This window comes from Pseudophryne corroboree, chromosome 2, assembly GCF_028390025.1.
Source record: "Pseudophryne corroboree isolate aPseCor3 chromosome 2, aPseCor3.hap2, whole genome shotgun sequence".
Taxonomy (NCBI): Eukaryota; Metazoa; Chordata; class Amphibia; order Anura; family Myobatrachidae; genus Pseudophryne; species Pseudophryne corroboree.
In genome coordinates this window covers 217,709,009-217,734,897 of record NC_086445.1, presented here as the reverse complement: position 1 = coordinate 217,734,897, position 25,889 = coordinate 217,709,009, and the positions used below count along the sequence as shown (strand labels likewise).

The window sequence follows — 25,889 nt, the reverse complement described above, 5'->3', positions numbered from 1 at the left end:
CCCCGGTACTGCTGATAGCCAGAACAGGCTTCCAGGCGATTTGACTGATTTGCCAGAGAGCACTCATTGGCACCTAGCAATCAGGGCAACAAACCTGGAACAATTCCATCACCCAGTGTTTAGGTCCCTTTCTTGAAAAGGCAAAATGTGTTTAGCTTTCATGTTAAATCTAATGTTTGCCACAAATCAGCTATTTGGCAATCATTTTGTCCTGCATATGGTTTCTATTGTAACATTCCTCTGTGATGTGTAATCCTGCACTTCTGACTATGTCAAAAATTAATGCAGCATCTCTTAGGGCAAGAAAGAAATAGAAAAAAAAAAACAGCAATCAAAGTTCTCTTAGAGGCATCCAAAAATAAAGTACAACTTTTCTGTGTACTGCAGAATACTGGAGGTTCATTTAAAGCCAAACACTAACTGAAAAGAACTAAGGGGAGATGTATCAAGCCTTCGAGAAAGATAAAGCAGTGTAGTTGCCCAAAGCAACCAATCAGATCCTATCATTTCAAATACTGTGCTAGATAAATGACAGTTAGGGGTATATTTACTAAAGTGCGAGTTTTCAAAATTGGAGATGTTGCCCATAGCAACCAATCAGATTGTACTATCATCTTGCAGAAGGTGCTAGATAAATGGTATTGAGAATCTGATTGGTTGCTATGGGCAACATCTCCACTTCTAAAAAATCTGCCCATTAGTAAATATTCAGAAGTTAGAAGCTGATGAGTGCTTTGATCAGCTTCTCTACTTTATCCCCAAGGTGTGATACATCTCCCCCTTAGAATGTTGAGCAGGTTAAAGGGCTAATTCAGGTTCGATAGCAAATCGCAATCCAACCGGAATTTAACGATTGCCCAGCATTGGGGGAAGGGGCAGCACCCGCACTATCTGTGGGGGAGGGGGGGGGGGGGCGCAGAAAATGCGATTGCCTCTACCTGTCAATCAGGCAGAGGAGGTCGCGGGGCGGGCAACACTCCGTTTCCAGGGAGCGTTGGGGGGCGGTGCATCGTGAATGGGGGCAGAGTCGGCCGAACAGGGGCGTGTCGTGGGCGTGATCACGGTGGCTACGTGACATCACACGCAGCTGCCGTGATTAGGGAGAAGGTGGCGGGTCTCCTGCGGGGCTGCACCGGCAGGATGCTTCCAGTATTTCTGCTAACATGCAGAAATTGCAATCACTCGCAATTTCTGCTTGTTGAAGGGGGAGGGGGGGGGCTCCGGTCAGCATGCTAGGCGGCCCCCCACCATGCTAGGAAAAGGATAGCAAATTCTGCTGATTAGCACCTAAATATGAAAATTCAGTATTGATACCACTCATAATGCAATAAGGTACTAAAATGAATTTATAACATTCCCTTAGAATGGCATGGTTGCTTACAACAGAGAATATCCTCAGAAAAAAGCTTATGCTAAGATTCAGAGATGTACACAAACCCAATGGTTTGCATACAGCTACGATGTTTTCAGATCTGCGCATGCGTGGGACCTGTACTGGGCATGTGCAGATCCCTGTCTGCGACTACGATTGCAGTGCCCCCTAAGCCGCAGCATGACTCATGTTCTGTGTGTGCTCACTGGCCCTGGCAGCGTGAAAACACCATTCATTTTGAGCAAACTGACAGTTACTCCAATGGCCGAGGTTTACGCAGATGATCCGATGCTATGTATTTGGAAGCAGCAGCACATCGCTGAAGCTGGTAGGAAGAGTCTATTTACACAAGACCCCACCAACGGTATTAGCTTATTATTGCACAGCCTACAAAGTAGCATCGGCTGTAGAATAACGTACATCTCTGAATACGGCCTACAGCACTAAAGTACAAAGTAAAACCATACAAAAAATATTACAGCCTCCTTAAAGGAAGTGTCTATTAATTTGTTTCCTATTATTAATAGAATACAGAAGTGGTTCCTAAACTTTTTTGAGTCACGGCGCCCCAGAGTATCAGAATCTTTTTCACGGCACCCCCAGGCTAAAGGTTTCTTATTGAGAAATTTAAAAAATATATACAGGTTGAGTCTCCCTTATCCAAAATGCTCGGGACCAGGGGTATTTTGGATATGGGATTTTTCCGTATTTTGGAATAATTGCATACCATAATGAGAGATCATGGTGATGGGACCTAAATCTAAGCACAGAATGCATTTACGTTTCATATACACCTTATACACACAGCCTGAAGGTAATTTTAGCCAATATTTTTTATAACTTTGTGTATTAAACAAAGTTTGTGTACATTGAGCCATCAAAAAACAAAGGTTTCACTATCTCACTCTCACTCAAAAAAGTCCGTATTTCGGAATATTCCGTATTTCGGAATATTTGGATATGGGATACTCAACCTGTATATTAAATTAAGTACATTATGCTTATATGTCATCCTTAGGTTCAGGGACATAAATCCTAGCTTCAAATGTGCCAACTTTAGGAACTGTGAAAGGTATGTAAAGGTATCTTATACATACTTACTTTATAAATATCCCCTTTGGGAGAAGCCCGCATAGGAAATACAGGTGGAAGCTGATGAGGGTGGGGTCGATCTACTTACGTCGTTGGTTATCATAGAATTGCATCATATTGGCCGTGCGTCCTCCCCCACTAGGAAGTGGGTGGGATGCAGGAGAACCATCTACTCTTCTAGGAGCCCAGAGAACTATCCATAAAATCAGGAGTCTACTGCAGGTTCCGGGAGAGTACAGTACGTATTGTTTTCTACACTAAGGAAAATGCTAAATATAAATAATGCTTATAGTCTTTCTCCCAGAACACAGGAAAACACTTTCTTTATTATACCCCTTCCACAATGAATACCCTGGTCCAACCTAGGTTATTGAACATGGCGTCAAACCATGTCAAAGCTGCAGAAACCGTGTTCACACAACAGGCTGGACCCGTGTCAGAAGTTGAGCAGGGTCTGCTTCCCAAAAAATTGTAGCACTCACTGCAAAGGGAGACATTTGTCCCACTCAGCAGAAAAATAGTCTCCCAGTGGCTGTTCCATATGAGAGGCCTGGACCCCAGTGTCATACACCCCTGCAGCATAGCCTAACCACTGATTGTCCTAACTGGGCACATCTCCGTGCTGTTGGCATCTGGGATGCAGTGTCAGGTGGGGATCATGGTTTTGAGGTGCAGCAGAAGCATTCAATAGAGACATGCCTACTGGTAGTCTCGCAATAGCGGCTGTGATGTCACTTCCAGGCCCAAGAGCTCCTGTCACCATGGCAGCGAAATAGGTGGGAAATAGGAAAACTACGTAATTAGAATTTTAATAAACCTCCCCTAAGTGGATTTAAAGGCGGTTGCCATAATGACGTGACTACCGATGTGTGGCTTGTGTTGCGTGAACGATAACACCCAAACGGACAATCGGATCAAAATTTGGATTGCACCTGCAGTGGGTAGAATTTAATAATCTACAAAAATGGTCTTGTCACTTTTTACCGTATCTGCTACGGGTGCTCCTCGGGTAACGCCAAGAACCATGGATTAATATTTACTTACATTAACATGCATCAAATTTACATTCTATAGATTTACCAAGTTTTGAATACTCATTTATATTTACAACAGTGAAAATCAGAAACTCTCGTACAAAGAACAGGTAGATCAGCTAGTGCAAAGATAAAGGAGTGATAAAGACTAGCCTCTGTCAATCAGAAGTGAGATGACGCTCCTGAGCGTGCGCACACTGCAAAAGGGCTTCAGTATGCGAATCCAAACTGAATTAGGCCCACAATGTGATAAGTGTTGATTCAGTTACTGACTGTGCCAAAAGTCAATTCATGATAAAAATCTATTACATTCCAGAGCTGCACACACTCATACTTTCCGTTAATAAAACTAGGGAAGGGAAATGGTATGTTAAATCAGACATCGCAGAAATATTGCAGTGAAATAAAGTGTTATTAACATCAGATGATAAAAAACATGTATCTAGTGGTCCTGCTTTCACAGGAAATTTGAACTATTTGGTGAAATAAAATATTATCACCAGACTCCATGGGGTATATGCAATTCACGGCGAATCGCGGCAATTTTTCGCCGTTTTTTAATTCGACTCAATTCGACAGGTGAATTCCGGCAGGTGGCTGCCGGAATTCACCATATTCAATGAAAAACGGATTCGACTGACCCGCGGGCGAAAATCGGCCGATTTGGCGGATTTTGACGCGATTTTAAAAAACGGGAAAAAACCGAGAAAAAAAAATGGCGTGGGGTCCCCCCTCCAAAGCATAACCAGCCTCGGGCTCTTCGAGCTGGTCCTGGTTCTAAAAATGCGGGGAAAAATTGGGCAGGGATCCCCCGTATTTTTAAAACCAGCACCGGGCTCTGCGCCTGGTGCTGGTGCCAAAAATACGGGGGACAAAAAGAGTAGGGGTCCCCCGTATTTTTAACACCAGCATCGGGCTCCACTAGCTGGACAGATAATGCCACAGCCGGGGGTCACTTTTATGCCGTGCCCTGCGGCCGTGGCATTAACTACCCAACTAGTCACCCCTGGCCGGGGTACCCTGGGGGAGTGGGGACCCCTACAATCAAGGGGTCCCCCCCCCCAGCCACCCAAGGGCCAGGAGTGAAGCCCGAGGCTGTCCCCCCCCATCCAATGGGCTGCGGATGGGGGGGCTGATAGCCTTTTGTCATAATAAAAAGATATTGTTTTTTCCAGTAGTACTACAAGTCCCAGCAAGCCTCCCCCGCAAGCTGGTACTTGGAGAACCACAAGTACCAGCATGCGGGAGAAAAACGGGCCCGCTGGTACCTGTAGTACTACTGGAAAAAAAATACCCAAATAAAAACAGGACACAGACACCTTGATAGTAAAACTTTATTACACACTACCGACACACACATACTTACCTATGTTGACACGCCGACTGCCACGGTCTCCGACGATCCGAGGGTACCTGTGAAAAAATTATACTCACCTTCCAGCGTCCAGAGGTACATCCACGTCCAGAGATAATCCACGAACTTGTTAAAAAAACAAACCGAACACCCGCTCCATACCGGACTGAAAGGGGTCCCATGCTTTCACATCAGACCCCTTTCTCCCGAATGCCAGGACATCACGTGACTCCTGTCACTGAAGTCCCTTCAGCCAATCAGGAAGCGCTACTTCCGTGGCGCTCACCTGATTGGCTGTGCGCTGTCTGTGCTGTGACAGCGCATCGCAAAGCCGCTCCATTAGTTTCAATGGTGGGAACTTAGCGGCTAGCGGGGGGGTTACCCGCGGTCAGCCGCTGACCGGCGGGTGACCTCACCGCTAGCCGCTAAGTTCCCACCATTGAATATAATGGAGCGGCTTTGCGATGCGCTGTCACAGCACAGACAGCGCACAGCCAATCAGGTGAGCGCAACGAAGTTGCGCTTCCTGATTGGCTTTAGAGACCTTTCTGTGACAGCTGTCACTGACAGGTCTCATTCGTGGAAAGGGGTCTCATGTGTCAGCATGGGACCCCTTTCAGTCCGCTGGTCGGGTATTTGCGATTTGTTATTTTGCCAAGTCCGTGGATTTATCTCTGGACCATGGCTGAGGTGAGTATATTGAACATTTCTTTTCAGGTATCCGTGGATTCTACATGGAGAAGAGGACCGATGTCGGCGTGTGAACATAGGTAAGTATGTGTGTGTCGACTTATGAAATAAAGTTTTACTGTCACGGTGTGTGTGTCCTGTTTTTATTTGGGTATTTTTTCCCCAGTAGTACTACAGGTACCAGCGGGCCCGTTTTTCTCCCGCATGCTGGTACTTGTGGTTCTCCAAGTACCAGCTTGCGGGGGAGGCTTGCTGGGACTTGTAGTACTGCTGGAAAAAACAATATTCTTTTCATTACCACAAAAGGCTATCAGCCCCCCCATCCGCAGCACATTGGATGGGGGGGGACAGCCTCGGGCTTCACCCCTGGCCCTTGGGTGGCTGGGGGGGGGGGACCCCTTGGTTGAAGGGGTCCCCACTCCCCCAGGGTACCCCGGCCAGGGGTGACTAGTTGGATATTTAATGCCACGGCCGCAGGGCACGGCATAAAAGTGACCCCCGGCTGTGGCATTATCTGTCCAGCTAGTGGAGCCCGATGCTGGTGTGAAAAATACGGGGGACCCCTGCTCGTTTTGTCCCCCGTATTTTTGGCACCAGCACCAGGCGCAGAGCCCGGTGCTGGTTTTAAAAATACGGGGGATCCCCTGTCAATTTTTTCCCCGCATTTTTAGAACCAGGACCAGCTCGAAGTGCCCGAGGCTGGTTATGCTTTGGAGGGGGGACCCCACGCCATTTTTTTTAAGGATTTTACCGTTCCAGCAATAAAAAAAAAAAAAAAATAATAATAATATTTTAAAAAATATATAAATAATATTTGTGCCTCCAAAAAAAAAAAAAAGTACCTAATCCCTTCTAATATAAATAGATATGCTATTCCTAAAAAAAAAAACACCAAAAAAAACATGTTTAAATTTTTTTTTATTGTTTTCACCCTCCAAAGTGTGGCGGATTGAAAATGACGAATTTGCTGTCTAAAAGCACTGCTGTCGAATTTCCAAACTTGAATTGAATATGCTTTAGTCGAATTACAGCACTTGTATCATTGCAGAAAAGTCGAATTTGCAAAAATTCGAATTTCAAAAAGTCAAATTTTGAAAGTCCGTTTTTTGGTCGGAAAGCACTGAATTGCATAGGCGAATTTTTTTTTTGGGCGAATATGACCCGAAATTCGACAATTTCGGGAATTCGACCGCAATTGCATATACCCCCATACCTCCTAGCTGTCCCAATATAAGCAAGGGCACTAGGCTCTGTGTTGTCATCTAGCTCACGGGATACACATGTGTATTCCATGGTGGAATGGTATGTCCCACGAACTTCTGCCCTGTATAGAAGCCAGTGCACATGGTAATAAATAAGTGTTTCAGAGGGTACTCCGTTAAGATGCAGTGCTAGGCACATCACTGGGAGCGTGGCCACCCTCCCTCCCTCACACTGCAACGTGGCCCTGCTCCCTGTCCCAATTCAGGGGTCTGAGGTTAGGAAGTATGCCTGCCCCACCAAATACTGATAGCAGAAACCATGAGTTGAAGGTAATACTGAATGATACAGTCCACGTTTACTATGTATTTCTCACCCTGTGGAACATGGCACTTCGAAGTACCTCAGATAGACTCAAACAGCGGATTTAGCCTATAAACTATTGACGTCAAAGCAAATGTTATTTCTGGTTGTTAGAAACCAGTCGGGGTATGAAGAGATCAGAGCGCAATAGCATGGGCCCACAAAGTTGCATGCCACTAGAGGGGTTATGACCAGGTCATTGAGGGGAGGCACTATAATATTTCTGTGATTGTGACTAGTATACAATCAGACTGGCTTAATCTCCGTGGCTCTCCAGGAAACACATAAAACAAGTACTCCAGGACCCCTGGACAAGTAGGTGGCCCTCCCGCATACTTCAATACAGATGTTGACAGTCACATAATTTCGAATATCGACAGCAGAAGCTTAACATCCATGCTGTCGACATGTTTAAAATGTCAACATCTGCAAAATATTGACATCAGAAGTGTCAACATTATCATAATAATGGGGTCTATTCATGTAGAAACTGTAAACTGAATTGTTACCTAGCACTATACATTGCATCGGTCAGATGCGATATATAGCTTAGATAAGTAGCAATTCATGTATACTCACCTTTACGACGATGCGTTGCAGAATCCATGGGTCCAGCGATGCATCTCCTCCTGCGATCGCCTCATCGAAGCCGGCGCGTCCCATTCTGGGAGGTATGGGAGTGGAGCCAGCATGGGTGCCGGGCAGAGAGCAGTGAAGCTTTGAGCTTCCCTGCCGTCTCCTCACCGAAGTTCAGGAATTCACCATACTAAAGTATGGTGATGCGATTCAGCCGCGGGGTGGGAGGTGTCGCTGGAGAAGTCTAGGACTTCTCCGCCGTAACCTGCTCTGTGAATAGCACGAAGCAGAGAAAAGCCATGTTTAACGCAAAACAGCTTTTCTCTGGAGCATGAATAAACCCCAATGTGTTGAGGCTCTGAATGTCCACATGATGAACATAAAGCCTCTAGCCCTGATGAACACCATAAAACCAGAACCCACAGAAGCAAATATCCCTGGAGTTGGATAAAGACACCCCATCCAAATCTAAATCTCACTGCACGTTACATCTGCCCCAGTTGCAGTGCAATATGGTTTTGGCCAGTTGATTGCTTTTTTGCTTTACTTCCAAACATGAACCAGGCCCACTCTGTGTAACATATGTGCTGTAGGTGTTTTTTAGAATTTTTGTGTACACGCAGTAGTAAAACTTCACTCAACTACGTGAACATTTACATTGCGTGCGGCTGTGAATCAAGTCCATAGTACTATTTGATACATATAATAACACCAGTATATATTTTTTTTTTAGTTCCTGTGACAGACGCCCTGACAAGTTACTTGCCCTGGGGCTAATATAAATATTAATTAGGCTGTGAGCTGGGACAGTCTGAACAACTAAGTAAGAACGTTCCTTCCTATAGCACAGCCGTTTTTCCCAGAGCTCTGATAGTTCCGGATAACAAATTGGTAAAATGGATTTAGTTATAACTTCTAAAGGTTAATTGGGTAAGGGCCATGGGTGTAACAATAGTGGGTGCAAGGGGTGCCATTACTATGGGCCCAGAGGATTAGGAGGCCTGGATCCAGGATGTAAAGTTACACACCAATTTCCCAGATTTGCCTGCTAAACAATTGGGTCTGATCCATTGCCCAGCCTGAATTGTGTGACATTACATTTTCAGGGGTCTATTTATCACCATCCGCATCTGATGATGCGGATGACAGGTGATAAACTCAACCCACCTTGAACTGTGATAATTGAGTACATCGCATGGATGTATGAATTACCGCATGCAGGGATAAAGCTTGTGTTCAAGCTCTGTCCCTGCGATGCCTCTCCGCAGCATCAGCGGGATATAAAACCCCGGTGTCCTGCAGCGCATGCGCCGCTGCCTATTGCAACTGCCGCCACCGGGTTCCCCCGTCACGACTACCCCATGTGCAAAAGAGCCCCCCCACCCCAGACTTATACTCACCTGTCCAGGAGCCGGTGTCCGCTGCTTCAGGAGGCTGTCAGGCGCCGGGTCCTTCTTCTGCGCTGTGACCCCCGGTGCTGTAAACTGCGCTGCCGCTTTGCAGCATCACATTACTGCACCAGGGTCACAGTGCAGCATATAGTGGCCCCGGCGTCCGGCAGCCCGCAGGTGGACAGGTGAGTATGTTTGGGATTTTTTTAACTTTTTTTTTCTTTTTTTTTAACCAGTGATCAGCTTGTGTGTCCATCGGACACACATAACTTATCACACTGCTGAGTACCCGCTCAGCTTTCTCTGCCAGGGGCAGAGAAAGCTGGGCAAAAGGGTGCACATCACAGTGCTGCCCTGTGATCTCGCCAGCCTGAGCTGGAAAGATTATCACAGGACACACTGCGGTATGTTTTTATTTTTAATTTTTATTTTTAGTACATTTGGCCACATCACATTTCCCATTATAAGTATGGGGGGGACTACTACGTTATGCCGGCTGTCAGGATCCCGGCGCCAAGCATACCGGTGCCGGGATCCTGACCCTCGGCATGCCGGCAACGGGGTGAGCACAAAAGAGCCCCTTGCGGACACGGTGGTATGCTACGCGCGCCACACAATTTATTCTCCCTCCAGGGGAGTTGTGGACCCCTAAGAGGGAGAATAGTTGTCAGTATGCCGGCTGACGGGGTACCTGCGCCGGTATGCTGAGCGCCGGGATCCCGACAGCCGGCATATCAAATGCCTCCCCATGTGGGGAATGCGATGTGGCTTAATATGGAGGCCACTATAATATTACATAATAGGAACTGGGTACACTGTATGTCATATTGTGAATTGGGGATACTGTGTGGAAAAATGTGTATTGGCAGCCCTAGAATGTGACATAATGTAACTAAGGAACTATGATGGTTTATCAAATAAACTAGGTCACTACTATGGGGCATAATATTAACTAGGAGCCAGACTCAGAGATGGACACAAAGGGGTATATTTAATTGCTGTCGAAACCTGCCGTCTTGTCGGAAAGACGGCAGGTTTCGACAGGAATAGGTTGGAAGAGGTTCCGACCTATTCAATCCCCTGCCCGGTGTTCCGACAAGTCAGGGAATTTGACTTGTAGGAAAGCACGTGGACCGGCGGAATAGCCACCAATCCGCATACTGCTGTCGAAAACGGGACCAAATTTGACAGTTTTTGGTCCCGTTTTCAACAATGTCAGTCCGACTTTTAAAAATGATGGATTGACATTGGCGTGAATTTGGCCTTTCATTGAATAGACCATGTCGGATCCATTCCGACAAATACATGTCGGAATGGATCTGACTCTAATTGAATATAGCCCAAAGCCGATGTCCCGCGCACCTCAGTGTTTATCGGTAGACTGCGCATGTGCCATTTAAAATTTGGTCAGAGCGCAGTGCCCTGCTAAAACAGCCTAGAGCAGAGGTTCCCAAACGCGGTCCTCAAGGCACCCCAACGGTCCATGTTTTAAATGTATCCATGCTTGGCCACAGGTGACTTAATTAGCACCTCAGTCAATTTGATTTAACCATCTGTGCTGAGCCATGGATATACCTAAAACCTGGGCTGTTGGGGTGCCTTGAGGACCGCATTTGGGAACCTCTGGCCTAGAGTGAACACTAATACTGTGCCACATTAGAGTGCACTCCAGTTTAAATTGTGCCATGTTACAGTGCCCCAGTTCATATTATGCCACCATTTTATATTGTGCCACATTATAGAGCCCCAGTTCTTATTGTGTAACATTATTGTGCCATCCATATTACAATGAGCAGACAGGATTATGACACATTACAGTGCCATCCAGTTCATATTGTGACACATTACAGAGGCCTCCAGTTCAAACTATGCCACATTACAGTGCCCCATTACCATTACTACACACTCCTCTTCCTAAAACTGTAATGTCACACAATTCAGGCTGGGCAATGGACCAGACCCAATTGCATAGCAGGCAAATCTGGGAAAATGGTATGCAGCATGCGTAAGTCACATTATGCATTATTATGTGATTTTGTTTGGATCGGTTACTGCTGAATCATGCAGCGTTGAAGAGTCATGCTCCTAAATACCAAAATATTCTCAGGAAGTCAGTAGTAGATATCGTCAACCTCTTGGTGTTGGCAGAAATCAGTGTTTAGCAGCCGTTTTGAAGGTCACAGCACTAGACATATCTGTTCTCTTAGAAAAATGATTCAGATGCTATGCTGGCCCAGAACTGTTGAGATTATTTTTTCTGTTATTTTTTATTGCAAAAGTGATAACATTACTTTAGCAGTTCCGTATCATTTACTGACGCCGGGATGTCGGCCGTTAATATACCGAAAATGGCATCCTGGCCGGCAGAGGGGCGAATGCAACTGTGCTCGCCATGCTGCGGGCTCGGTGGCTTGCTGAGCTTGCCACAGGTTCTATTCCCACTCCATGGGTGTTGTGGACACCCACGAGTGGGAATAGCCCCTGTGCGCTGGGATTCCAGGTTGATGGCATTGTCGGCTGTCAGGATTCTGAAAGCGGTGTCCTGACTGTTGGGATCCCAACTGCTGGCAAATTAACTGCATCCCTTCTTTAGTTGTGCTTATTGCATACTATAGTGGTTTACGTACATTAATACTTCAGAGGGGTAGATTCATCTATTCTGACAGTTACAATATCAACATTGTTGTAATGTGAACAGACAACATGTTGACATTAGGGTTAGGCACTGGGGGAAGGTTAGGTGGGACTGGAGTGTTAAGGTGTGTACACACGGTGAGTTCCTTGCTATGCTCGATTTTGACTATGCGATTTGCCTTAAACTCCCCCAGAGCCCAGATAGCACAGATTTTGACTATCTGTACTTTCGATTTTGTCTATGTACAGTTTTGACTAAGTGCCAATTTTGACTATACTTTGTGCTAGATAGTCAAGATAAACTTGCCTGCACTGTCTACCTAGCCTTGCGATACCAACCCTGCGGGAGTGCGCATTGGGATCAAATCGGTATCACAAGCTGCCTAACACCTTGAGGTGTGCATTAAATTTCCTTAAGACTTTGACTATATAGTCAAAATCTTACAGATTTATCTCAGCTCAAAAGTTATCATGTTGTCATGCATCCGGGCAATATGAGAATGTCAACAGTAACTTTGTGGATATTCATCTTCTTTATGGATGACATGTCCACATAACGTCCCTGGTGGCCCAGGGGTCACTTAACTTGTCCCAACAGCTGTAGCAGCTCTATCGCAACTTCTGGGTCCCAGCAGCCATGTGACCGTCACTTCTGACACAGACGTCTGAGGGAGCGGCAGTTTTTGCGAGTATTCTGACCCTATCCCTAAACCCTAATCTTAACCCTTCCCCTAGAGTTTATGTGGCCATAGCAGCATAATTTACACATACCGCGTGATACAACTCATTTACAGTACTTACTAAGTTCCTCGCATGGCGAATCCGCAAGGGTGCCAACCCCTACAGAGGGGTGGTATTCATGTGACCGGCGGTCAGGACACCAACGGTCACATGACCTCCTCCAACATCCCGCCCCTCGGACTATTTCCACTCGTGGGTGTCCACGACACCCATAGAGTGGGAACAGAACCTGTGGCGACCGCAGGTTGCCACAAAGCCCGCAGCGTGGCTTGCGCAGCGAATCCGCAAGGGGCTTGCTGCATTTGCTCCCTCCCCCGCCGAGATACCGGCGTTGTTATGCTGCCGGGATCCCGGCGTCGGTATGCTGACCGTCGATCAGTCATACTACACCCCTCCAGAGCAGTCAATGATGTATTGCTTAGCAAAGTAGACTTTTATTACCCTGAGGAATTTGGACTTTATTGGTACTAAAAATTTAGAGTAAAGGGCCCTACACATTTAACGATCTGCCGCCGAGCTGCCCGACGGCGGATACGGCCGACCCAGCGGCAGTGGGGGCTGTGACGGGAGGAGTGAAGTTTCTTCACTCCCCCCGTCACATGGCTCCATAGAAGTGCAGGCAAATATGGACGAGATCGTCCATATTGGCCTGCATGCACAGCCGACGGGCACCAGCGATGAACGAGCGCGAGGCCGCGCATCATTCATCGCTGGTGCCTCTACACTCAAAGATATGAACGGTATCTCGTTCATTAATGAACGAGATCGTTCATATCTTTGAGAATTATCGTCCAGTGTGTAGGGCCTATAACTAATAAGTGTAACACACAAAATGCTCAATCACAAAACAATTATACAATTTGTTAAATAGTAGTGCTAACAAAATAGTGGTCATTGAAGAAATGAGTGGGCCCAGCTCAAAGATATCATGATTTGTGTACGTCTATGCGCCTTTGCTAAACATAAGTAAGCCAATAGTGTATGACATTTTCAAATAATTTTTAGATTTCAGCTATAGCAAATTAGGCAATATATTAACGTTCATCAACATGAATTATCCAAAGCTCTCACCTTCTTTTTCAAACAAGTACCCAAATGGTAGTTAGACATGCTACAAATATTAATCTACATATTTCTGAAAAAAATCAAAACTTAAAAAATGTCTTGTGTAACATGTGTGACATATTTATTACTGTCAATTGGTGGTCTCCCATATGTTGGATGCATCAGATAACAGCAGAGAGAAAGATTTGGGGCCTGATCCAGAGATTTACGGAAACGTCATGCGAACTTTGAATTGTGCTAAAACAAAACATAGATTTAATTTTCATAAGGTGGTAGGTTTTCACTGCTGACCTTAGCTAATCTAGTTTTAAGGACTTTTGTCCTAGACATGGTTATGCATACGTCAGCTATATCATATATTTACAGATGTAATAGTAATGCAATTTTGTTTTTGCATAATGTGCCGCAGTTTAAACAAATATTAAAACAAGAAAATATAATGGTAAAGGTGCATACACACAATGAGATATTGACCAGCTCCAATTTTTTACTTTGCGATTTCACCTTTACTCCCCGGAGCCCTGAACCACCGATATTGACTATCTTTACTTGCGATTTTGACTATGGGGGTAATTCAGACCTGATCGTAGCAGCAAATTTGTTAGCAGTTTGGCAAAACCATGGGGGTCATTCCAAGTTGATCGCTCGCTAGCTACTTTTTGCAGCCGTGCAAATGCATAGTCGCCGCCCACTGGGGAGTGTATATTTGCTGTGCAAGTGTACGATCGCATGTGCAGCCGAGCGGTACAAAAATAGTTTGTGCAGTTTCTGAGTAGCTCAGAACTCACTCGGCCCTTGCGATCACTTCAGCCTGTTTGTGTCCGGAATTGACGTCAGACAACCGCCCTGCAAACGCTTGGACACTCCTGCGTTTTTCCAAACAAAACGGTCAGATGACACCCATAAACGCCCTCTTCCTGTCAATCTCCTTGCGATCGACTGTGCGAAAGGATTCTACGTTGAATCCATCGCACAGCAACGATCCGCTTTGTACCCGTACGACACGCCTGCACATTGCAATGCATACGCATGTGCAGTAGTGACCTGATCGCTGTGCTACGAAAAACGACAGCGTGTGATCAGGTCGGAATGACCCCCCATGTGCACTGCAAGTGTTGCAGATATAACACTTGCAGAGAGTTATGTTTGGGTGAGTTATATTGTTTCTGTGCAGGGTAAATACTGGCTGCTTTATTTTTACACTGCAATTAGATGTTCGTTTGAACACACCCCACCCAAATCTAATACCCCCTACAGACTCGGCGACCCGCCGCCGAGCTGCCTGACGGCGGATACAGTGGATACGGCTGACCCGGCGGTGGCGGGGGGGGGGGGGTGATGGGCGGAGTGAAGTTTCTTCACTCCCCCCCGTCACCTGGCTCCATAGCAGTGCATGCTAATATGGACAATCTCGTCCATATTGGCCTGCATGCATAAGCGATGGGGCACCAACGATGAATGAGCGCGGGGCCGCGCATCGTTCATCATTGGTGCCTACACACTGCACGATATGAACGAGTTATCGTTCATTATCTGCCCCCTGCAGTGCACAAGGTTTTGCCCATCTGCTAACAAATTTGCTGCTACAATAAGGTCTGAATTACCCTATCTACAAGCTACAAGAATCAGGGCTAGGAAGCACAATATGCACTTGGGTCAAAAACTGGTTAGATAATAGGGAGCAGCGCGTTGTGGTTAATGGATCTTTTTCAACTTGGACTGAAGTGCTAAGTGGTGTGCCGCAAGGCTCAGTATTAGGACCGCTATTGTTCAATATTTTCATTAACGACCTAACAGAAGGTCTAGAGAGCATGGTGTCAATTTTTGCAGATGATACCAAATTGTGTAAGGCTATAAATACAGAGGAGGATGCCGAGTCTCTTCAGAAAGACTTAGTTAAATTAGAAGCATGGGCAGCCAAATGGAGAATGCGCTTCAACACAGACAAGTGTAAGGTAATGCACTGTGGTAACAAGAACAAAAATTACACCCACCTACTAAATGGGGTAAAATTAGGGGATTCTGTACTGGAAAAGGACTTAGGTGTCCTCATAGATAGCAAGCTAAGCAGTAGTACCCAAAGTAGGACTGCAGCAAAGAAGGCTAATAAGATATTAGCATGCATAAAACGGGGTATTGATGCTAGGGACGAGAGTATTATACTCCCGTTATATAAATCACTAGTGAGGCCACACCTTGAATACTGTGTACAATTCTGGGCACCGTACTACAAAAAGGATATCCTGAAGCTAGAAAAGGTACAGAGGAGGGCGACCAAACTAATTAAGGGCATGGAGACGATGGAATACGAGGAAAGGCTTGAAAGACTAGGCATGTTTACATTGGAAAAGCGGAGACTAAGAGGGGATATGATCAACATCTACAAATATATAAGGGGACAATACACAGAACTTGCGCGGGACCTGTTTTTGGTTAGATCAACACAGAGGACTCGTGGACACTCGCTCAGGTTAGAGGAGAGGAGATTCCGCACAATACGTCGTAAAGGCTTTTTCACGGTAAGGACAATACGTGTTTGGAATTCCCTGCCCGAGGGAGTTGTAATGGCGGAATCTGTCAACACCTTTAAGAATGGGTTAGATAAATTCCTAATGGATAAGGATATCCAGGGGTATGGTGCATAGTCATGCATTATAGTTACTATAAATAGGGATAAAATGCAACGGCTGACAGCAGCATCAGTCAGAAATTTTAGTCAAATCATCATGCATAGGAGACCACAAATAGGTTGAACTCGATGGACAATTGTCTTTTTTCAACCTCAGATACTATGTTACTATGTTACCCCCTATGTGCGAGTTTGACTATACTCCTATGTACTAGATTGTACACAATATAATCAAGATTGACTTGTCTGCATAGTCTGTCTTTTCTTGCGATACCGACCCCATTGAAGCGTGCATCGGTATCGCAAGCTGCGTACACACGGTGCGATTTGCACTAACTTTCCTTTACGATTTTAACTATATAGTCAAAATCGTAAGGTTACATCACACTGTGTATATGCACCTTAAGTGTATTCCAAAATAAGAGGTTTTAGCTTGCAGTAGCATTAAAAATGTGATATTTGATTCATGAATGACTATGGGGCCTACTCATCATGTTAATTATTGGGGACCGAGTGGCCCCCAGTATATAAGTACCTAAATCGCTGAGAGTAGCAGTGGTGGATACAAAATCACTGAAACAATTCTACATTGCTCTGATGCAGAGACAGCTGTCTCGGCAGTGCTAGTGCACATGGAGTGCACACATGCACACAAGAACCCTGCGTCCGGTGGAAGGAGCAGAACAGGGGCGTAGGAATCTGATCAGATCCACCTTCACTACCCCGGACCTACTTCCTGTACAAAGGAGCAGGGATGCAAGAGCAAACTACATCTGAAGATGGAGAAAGTTCCTGCTGTCAAGCTGTGAAAATTTGGTATTTTCGGAGCTTATTGAATTTAGGTCTCCATCAGATGCAGATTTAGACCTCATGGGGCCCTAAGCAAGACACCGATTTGGGGACACCCTCCTTAAACAAAACTCATTGAGCCCCTCCTCCCCTTGCCCACCAGGCACTGATATATAGTCAATACAGTCACTGTCTGAGGGGTGCAATAATGGATATTATAAAGTATGGGGGACCTGCTAATAGGGGATGGAGAATGTGCTACAATCAATGTGGGAGGGAGGATTGATATATAATGCAGGCACCCATACTTTATAATACTTATTATTACACCCAATTACATTAGTGTTGCATTATATATGAGTGCCTCTCCCCACCCCTTACTGATTGTAGCAGCCTAGCAGGTCCCTCCATCGCTTATAATGCCCATTATTACACTCCTCAGTCATTGTGACTGTATTGATTATACACTGCTCAAAAAAATAAAGGGAACACTAAAATAACACATCCTAGATCTGAATGAATGAAATATTCTTATTAAATACTTTGTTCTTTACATAGTTGAATGTGCTGACAACAAAATCACACAAAAATTATCAATGGAAATCAAATTTATTAACCCATGGAGGTCTGGATTTGGAGTCACACTCAAAATTAAAGTGGAAAAACACACTACAGGCTGATCCAACTTTGATGTAATGTCCTTCAAACAAGTCAAAATGAGGCTCAGTAGTGTGTGTGGCCTCAGATCTAGGATGCGTTATTTTAGTGTTCCCTTTATTTTTTTGAGCAGTGTATATCAGTGCCCCACTGATTGTAGCAGGCATCTCCTATACATGGTAGTACTTAAAATAGAGTATAATAACATATTGATATATCACCAGTCAGTGTGTGCCTCCCCCATCCACGATTGTAACAGACGGTTGTTTCGGACAATTTTGATGAAGCTCGTGGTCCGCCGTAAATGCCCTTTATACAGCCTTATCCGTGTACTTGAATACTGTAGCTGTGGAACCCTGAACTTTTACCCATGCAGTAAACCCTGTGGCAATTGAATTTCCCCCTAAGTACTGTATTTATTTTTTTCCCAAAATATTTTTATTAGGGTTTTCAAAGCAAGTCACACTATACATTTTCCATGTACAAATAGACAGGGCAGGAGTGCACCATAACACTTAAAAGAATACCAAAGTCCCTTAAGGTATACATGCTTACTATTGATACTCCCAAGGCATACACATTCTTAGCAGCTGAGTATAGTACAGTACAGTAACAAGATAAAATAACATTCATGTCTAACAAGACTTCAGCAATTAATGAGCCAATGCCTAAAGCAGGTGCTTCTTTTTTCTGTTTGTATGCTGTTCAGTATATGACACATAAGATAGTACTATCAAGGGGATCAGTATGAAATACCTACAATCAAAATCCAGGCGGTCAAGGAAGCTGGCGGTGACCAAGACCAGTGAAACGCGTTGAGCCCTTTTTCTTCTTGACCACGGGCACTGCAACTGTTATCCTGAATTATCTGGCAATTTCTGGACTTTAAATCCCCCAGGATCCCTATCAGCATTATTCATCTGGAATCTCTGCATATTCCCCTGCTGCTATTGGACCTCGATCTGCAATTGAGAACCAAGGGGACTTCTTTCTGAGACCATGGTAATATCTATATCTGAAATTATATGAGGATACCTTGGAGGACTGAGTCCTAGCCAGAATATCAGTGCATATTGCCTAAATGGAAATATAAGTGGTCCTAGGATAATTTGAGAGATTCTCAACTTTTATCAGTGATTACCCTCCTGACAACACACATGTCATATTTTTAGATTAATTTTAATAAATGTATGAATAATTTTTTATTTGATAAATTTGTATCCGTTCTTTATTTTGAGATTCAGCCGGCGCCAGTATCTTTTTCTGTCCTGTATTCACCTTTTAGGGACTAACCATCCCTATACAGGCTGCCGTTGACAGCGCACTCACTAATTGCTTTTTCGTTTAGATCTGCGTTCATCTCTGCACATGATGCCCAGCACAGGCAAGGCCACCCAGCATGTGGGAGGTTGCCTTCTGATGCGTCCGCAATTAGATTGCGTACGCATCGGATCTAAGGTTGACTCCTGGCAGTTCAGCTTGGCTTTGCTGTCAGGCGGTCAGTGGCCATTTTCCCCCCCGAAAACGCTCCCGACACGCCCCTGTTCGGTAAGGCCCCATCCCCCCAATGCCACGATTACGCCCCTCGGACAGCTGCCGCTGTCAATCATCAATGTGTAAGGTCGCGCACTCCCACTGTGCAGACCAGATGGACGCGGCCACTGTGGGCGACCGCGCGGCTGCCTCCATATCTGAATTAGGCCCAGTATGCCTCTCTTTATTTTCTGCACTCAGCATTTTGTGCAGTTAAAATACAAGAAAGTTAAAATATAAGCAGGACATTGATATGTCTGTAATATGACATTTCAGGATAATAGCTTTATTTTGCCACTTTCCCTATAAAGCAGTGATTTTCAACCTTTTTAAATTTGTGGCACACTAAACAAAATTTTTAAATTGCCAAGGCACACCATAAATTTTTTTTGGCCCCGCAGCAATAAAACAAATGCTCTGATCCCCGCAGTAATAAAACACATTGGCTCCCACTGTAATAAAACAGATTTATATTAATGCCACACACCTACCCAAGAGTAATTCCACTCATTACCCCCCCAGTAATGCCACACACCTGCCCCCCATAGTAATTATACACACATGCCCCATTCTAATTCCACACACCTGCCCCCCCCATAATCAAGCCACACACATGCCCCCATTCTAATTCCTTACACCTGTCCCACCCATAGTAAATATACATACCTGCCCCCCATAGTCATTACACACACTCTGCCCCCGCATAGTAATCATACACACATGCCCCCTATAGTAATTCCACACACCTGACCCCCTTACAGTAATTCCACACACCGGTCCCCCACCAGAGTAATTCCTTGCACATATTTATGTGATATATCTATATATATATATATATACATTTCTAATCTTAAATCTTTCCCTCTCAGTAGGAAGAAGTGAGCAGCGCTGGGACAAGGCAGCATGGAGGAGGATGAGCAGCAGCGTGTGAGCGTGCACTGCAGGTGGGGAGATCGGGCCGGCTGATGCGGAAGTGCAGCGCTGCCCGGCGAGCACAGGTACATCTGGCTGGTGGCAGCGGCGGGGCTGTGACACAGACCCGCCGCTGCCACCAGCCAGAAGTACCTGTGCTCGCCGTGCAGCGCTGCTCTGTGTGCAGGAGCTGCTGCAGCAGGTCAGTGTGCGGGCAGCGGCGCCGGGTCAGTGTGCGGGTGGCAGCAGGACTGTGTGGCGGCAGGCGGCGGGCATCTCTGGTTGGCAGCGGTAGCGGCACACCTGGCAACTGCCTGCGGCACACTAGTGTGCCGCGGCACACCTGTTGAAAATGGCTGCTATAAAGTATAATAGTGGGACCAGTGGTGAATTTTACCTATGGGCTGCAGGACTGCAACCTCCCCCGACAAAATCTGCTACCCCAATCAGTGTCAGTGAAGCCAGATGCAGTCGGAGACTGCACTGGCTACACTGTGACTGGCAGTGACTTCCTATTGGAAGTCCTACCTGCCAGACACAGACACACAAGGCAATCCCACTGGGAAGTGTTTCTTTCCTCCGGGGCTGCCAGACAGGGCTGTGATTAGAAAGCCACTCTTTGCCTTTCAATGCAGTCCATAGAAGCAGGGGGTTTTAAGCATGCACAGTTGCACTGCAGCGTCAGAGCTAGTTCAGGCACCTCTCGGATCTATTACGCAGGTGCCGGCACCCGGGGCTGTCTGTCAACTCTCCTCTCTGGGCACAGGGGTAGCGGTAGTCCTCCTATGTTTAGTAAGTAGGAGCCGCTGCTGAGTGGGACCCACTGACTGGTAGCTATAGGATCCTTCTGCAAGATAATGTCTGTGATTTTTGTGTGATGGGCGATCCGAGGGCTTCCATACACATGAAGCGATCCGGTGCACGACTTCCCGCTATGCACCCCCCTTTACCCGCATAGCGCTGCATGGACTCATTGGCCGCACCTGATCTTTTGAACATGCAGAAAGATAAGAGGAAGAATCTGATTAGTTGCTATGGTCAACATCCCATCTTAAATAGAACTCCCATCTTAGTAAATTTACCCCTAACAGTCCAGGTTTTGAGGATATCCTGGCATCAGCACAGATGGTTAAATCAATATAACTGAGGTACTAACGAAGTCAGCTCAAGTAAGACTATCCTTAAAACCTGGACTGTTGGTGTGCCTTGAGGGAAGTGGTTGGGAAATGCTGCTTAAGTATATAGCTATAGAATTCTTAGGAATTTAACCTTTAATAGACACAAGTGACAATGTCAAATATTCTTTACACATGCCATAAACATTACAAAACCTGTTTTTGACGCATTCAAACAAGCTATTATATTTTTCAGTGTTTATTTTGGAAACATCAGCTTTGATGAATAATGTAAGTTCAGAGAAACACAGCGCTGTATGGGGGCCAGAATATATAAAACATGGGGCCTAATTCAGAGTTGATCGCAGCAGCAAATTTGTTAGCAGTACGGCAAAATCATGTGCACTGCAGGGGGGCAGATATAACATTTGCAGAGAGAGTTAGATTTGGGTGGGTTATTTTGTTTCCGTGCAGGGTAAATACTGGCTGCTTTATTTTTACACTGCAAATTAGATATCAGTTTGAACACACCCCACCCAAATCTAACTCTCCCTGCACATGTTATATCTGCCCCCCCACCCCCTGCAGTGCACATGGGGGGTAATTCTGAGTTGATCGCAGTAGTAAATTTGTTAGCAGTTGGGCAAAACCATGGGGGTAATTCCAAGTTGATCGCAGCAGGAAATTTTTTAGCAGTTGGGCAAAACCATGTGCACTGCAGGGGGGGCAGATATAACATTTGCAGAGAGAGTTAGATTTGGGTGGGTTATTTTGTTTCTGTGCAGGGTAAATACTGGCTGCTTTGTTTTTACACTGCAATTTAGATTGCAGATTGAACTCACCACACCCAAATCTGTCTCTCTCTGCACATGTTATATCTGTCCCCCCACCCCACCCCTGCAGTGCACATGGTTTTGCCCAACTGCTAAAAAATTTCCTGCTGCGATCAACTTGGAATTACCCCCCATGTGCACTGCAGGTGTGGCAGATATAACATGTGCAGAGAGAGTTAGATTTAGGTGGCGTATTTTGTTTCTGTGCAGGGTAAATACTGGCTGCTTTATTTTTACACTGCAATTTAGGTTTCAGTTTGAACACACCCCACCCAAATCTAATAGGCCCTACACACATGCCGATATTCTGAAAGATATGAACGAGAACTCGTTCATATCTTTCAGTGTGGAGACTCCAGCGATGAACGATGCGCGTCCCCGCGCTCGTTCATCGCTGATCTCCCGTCGGCTGTGCATGCAGGCCAATATGGACGATCTCGTCCATATTTGCCTGCACTTCAATGCAGCCGGGTGACGGGGGGAGTGAAGAAACTTCACTCCCCCCGTCACTGCCCCCCCGTCGCCGGGTTGCTCGTCGGCCGTATCGGCCGTCGGGCACCTCGGCGGCGCATCGCCGAGTGTGTAGGGCCCTTAACTCTATCTGCACATGTTATATCTGCCCCCCTGCAGTGCACATGGTTTTGGCCAACTGCTAACAAATTTGCTGCTGCGATCAACTCCAAATTAGGCCCATGGTTCTGCCCAACTGCTAATAAATTTGCTGCTGCGATCAGGTCTGAATTACCCCCATACTCCCCTGCAGGTTCTGTACTATTGCCAGTGGTGCAAGTAGAAATATTTTCTGAGTGGTACTGAGTGCTGAAAAATGGGCGTGGTTATGTGTTGTGAGGGGTGTGGCCACATGCCACAAGTGGGAGTGGCTACATGACACTAGTGGCGTGGCGACACGACAAAGCCCCTTTTCTTCGCACTCTGGAGGCAAGGCTAGAAATATATACTACTGCCTCCAGTATAATAGAAATATATAGTGATACACCCAGTATAATATCATACCTCCCAACTGTCCCGATTTTCGCGGGACAGTCCCGTTTTTTTGGGACTGTCCCGCTGTCCCACCCGCGGGCCGCAGTGTCCCGCGGTGTGGAAGGGGAAGTTGGGAGGCTCCTGTCATCGCGGCTTAGCAGAGCAGCGGTGAATAGACGCTGTGCGCATGCGCACAGCGTCTATTCAGTGAAGACAGGGAGAGGGGGCATGCCAGCGGCTCACAGAGCGCTGGTCATGCCCCCTTTAGTGATGAAAAACGGGGACATGACTCGCGATCGCGGCAGTGCCGCGAGACCACGCCCCCTTTTGGTTAGATCACGCCCCCTTTTTGGGTGCACGCTACGCGCGTGCAGGAGTCCCTCTTTGAGCCCTCAGAATGTTGGGAGGTATGTAATATAAATATATATAGTAATGCCTCCAGTATAATAAATATATATAGTAATGCCCCCAAAGTAATAACAATATATAATAATGCCTCCATTATAACAGGAATGTATAGTGTAGTAGTGTCCCTGGTATAATAGAAATATATAGTAGTGTCCACATTACAATAGAAATATGTAGTATTACCCCCATAATAATAGACATATATAGTAGTGTCCACATTATATTAGAAATAAATGCTCCCAGCAAGAGACGCTGCGGGAAAGTGCAATCAGTCTCCTCTCTTCACGCCAGCTACAGCCGACAGAGGAGGAAGTGTGATGTGGCATCATGACATCACCGTTGCACTCCCAGTAACCCTGACAATCTGGGAGGAGCTATCATGCTGCCAAGCACCATGGTCTTGTTACTTTGTGGCGCATTATAATTGTGGTAATGGCGGTCACGGGTGCAAAGTGTGTGGCAGGTGGTACTGAGTACACGCTGCCATATTCTTAAGGGTACTCCGTACCCGTGCGTACCCGCATATTTGCACCACTGACTATTGCTAAAACTGCACAATGAACCTCTGTTTCTAGCATATGCCAAAATAAGATGTCACCTCAGTAATAGGATTAATATCATCTAACTTTCTAACATTCTGACACATCTGCCCAATAAGAATTTCCATGACACAACACATATTAAGGTCATTTCCTGAAATTAAATAGGGACCATGAGTAATCAAAAATGAATGATTATTAGATATTCCTGTTATAAATCGGGGGTATTTATCAAAGCATGGAGAGCGATAAATCACTATCCAATCAGCTCCTGTCACTTTTCAGAGTTAGAAGCTGATTGGTTAGTGCTTTTTACCTCTCCACTTTCTCTCTCTCCATGTTTGATAAATACCCCCCAATTAAAACAGAAGTCCTAATCATATATACAATAAACAGATTCAATTATATATTCTTAAGGTGGGTACACACTAGGCGATGTGCTCCATGAGCGACATCGCCTAGTGTGTTCCCCTCCCGGCCTGGGCCGCCCAATGTGGGCATACACACAGTGCGATATCGCTAGCGTCCATGCAGCTTTGGGCAATAAGTCCAAATTCTGCTGCCTGGCCAGGTGACAGCGAGCCTCATTAACGCACAACATTCATTGTTTACTGCGTACACACTTGGCAATATAGTAAACAATATCACTCATCGACTAGTGTGTACGGGCCTTTACTTCAGAATATTTGTTGTGGTCTGTGATTGCTCATGAATATATTCAGTACTGACAAAATGCTGACATTATAAAATATTATACAATAATTATAATCTATATGTAACACCAAAGCTTCTTGCGGTAACTGCTATAATTGCTAGCTCTACACTGTAATCACCGATGAACACTTGTCTCACACACTTGAATCGGCTGCAAAACAAATTACAAATTACCATGTACTGTACATCACCGTTAGGCCAATATCCTTCCTGCGAACAAAATGACGGTATCAACATCCTTCCTTCTTCTCAGCCATTTCCTCTCAGTTCCTATATCCCCTTTATTCTTAGAATCAGATATAACCAGCTATTAAGAAGTTAATAATACCTATCTGTATATTTATGTAATATGTGATGTTATATTTCACTTGTGTGCACATTGAACATATAATGTGCTCTATAGAACATATGGAGGTGTAGTAATTACCTGCAGTAATTAATAAATACATTATAACGTAATATGATTTCTGCATGTCTAAACAAGGTCCCATTTAATCAGGAGGCCGGCGTATGATAGAAACAGACCGTTCCTGCTGTAGAAACACAGCATTATAAAACAACCATTATACAGCAATATTGTAACACATGCAGCCACACACAGCTTCTATTCTATGTATATCTATAGAAGGTCATCTCAGTGCCCTGTATACAGACTGCAGGTCTGCCCTATACAGCTGCTGCTGCTACCCTACAGACAATGGCCATCAATGCAAATCCTCCCCTGACACAATGGCCAGTCCTACTCCACCAGCAGCCGCGAAACATCTAACGAGCCTTGTCTCTGCGTACAGTACATTAGGATATTGCCATACAGTTACAGGCAGGTACAGGAGAATACACACATTGTCCAGCCCTTACCTCAGTCCTAATAAATGAGAAGAGGTCCACAATCCAAACGAGCTGTGCTTTAGTGCTTACTGTACGCATCAGTCTGTGAGCTTCCTCCCTCCCCTCGCCCAAATCCTGTCAATATGGATTGCAGATGCAGAATGTGAGCCTCTTGTGGCCATAGATGCATAGAGCAGCTCTGGCACAGGGCGTGTAGGGCTCGTGCAGCCTGTATGAGAGTACAGTACACTTATCAGGGAGACGCTTTATATAACGTGCGAGAGACACTGTGGCTGGAAATGAATCTCCAAAGTGAGCTGCATCTAGTGCAACAACTTTGCCTGTGTTTCTTCAGATCGTTCTAATTTTGCACAATAATACTGACCAGTGGCGTAACTAGAAATGTTTCTCCCCCAAGCCAAAAAATTCTTTGCCC

General features: G+C 45.5%; 1 protein-coding gene across 1 annotated transcript in view; it reads right to left on the bottom strand.

Moving 5' to 3' along the window:
* The window catches only part of B4GALNT1 (beta-1,4-N-acetyl-galactosaminyltransferase 1), a 209,000-nt gene extending 183,397 nt beyond the window's left edge, over positions 1-25,603 (bottom strand). Inside the window, exon 1 of the mRNA XM_063952319.1 lies at positions 25,484-25,603. The gene's annotated coding sequence lies outside the window, so the exon portion shown is untranslated. The remainder of the gene's footprint in view (positions 1-25,483) is intronic.
* Positions 25,604-25,889: the final 286 nt, after the last annotated feature.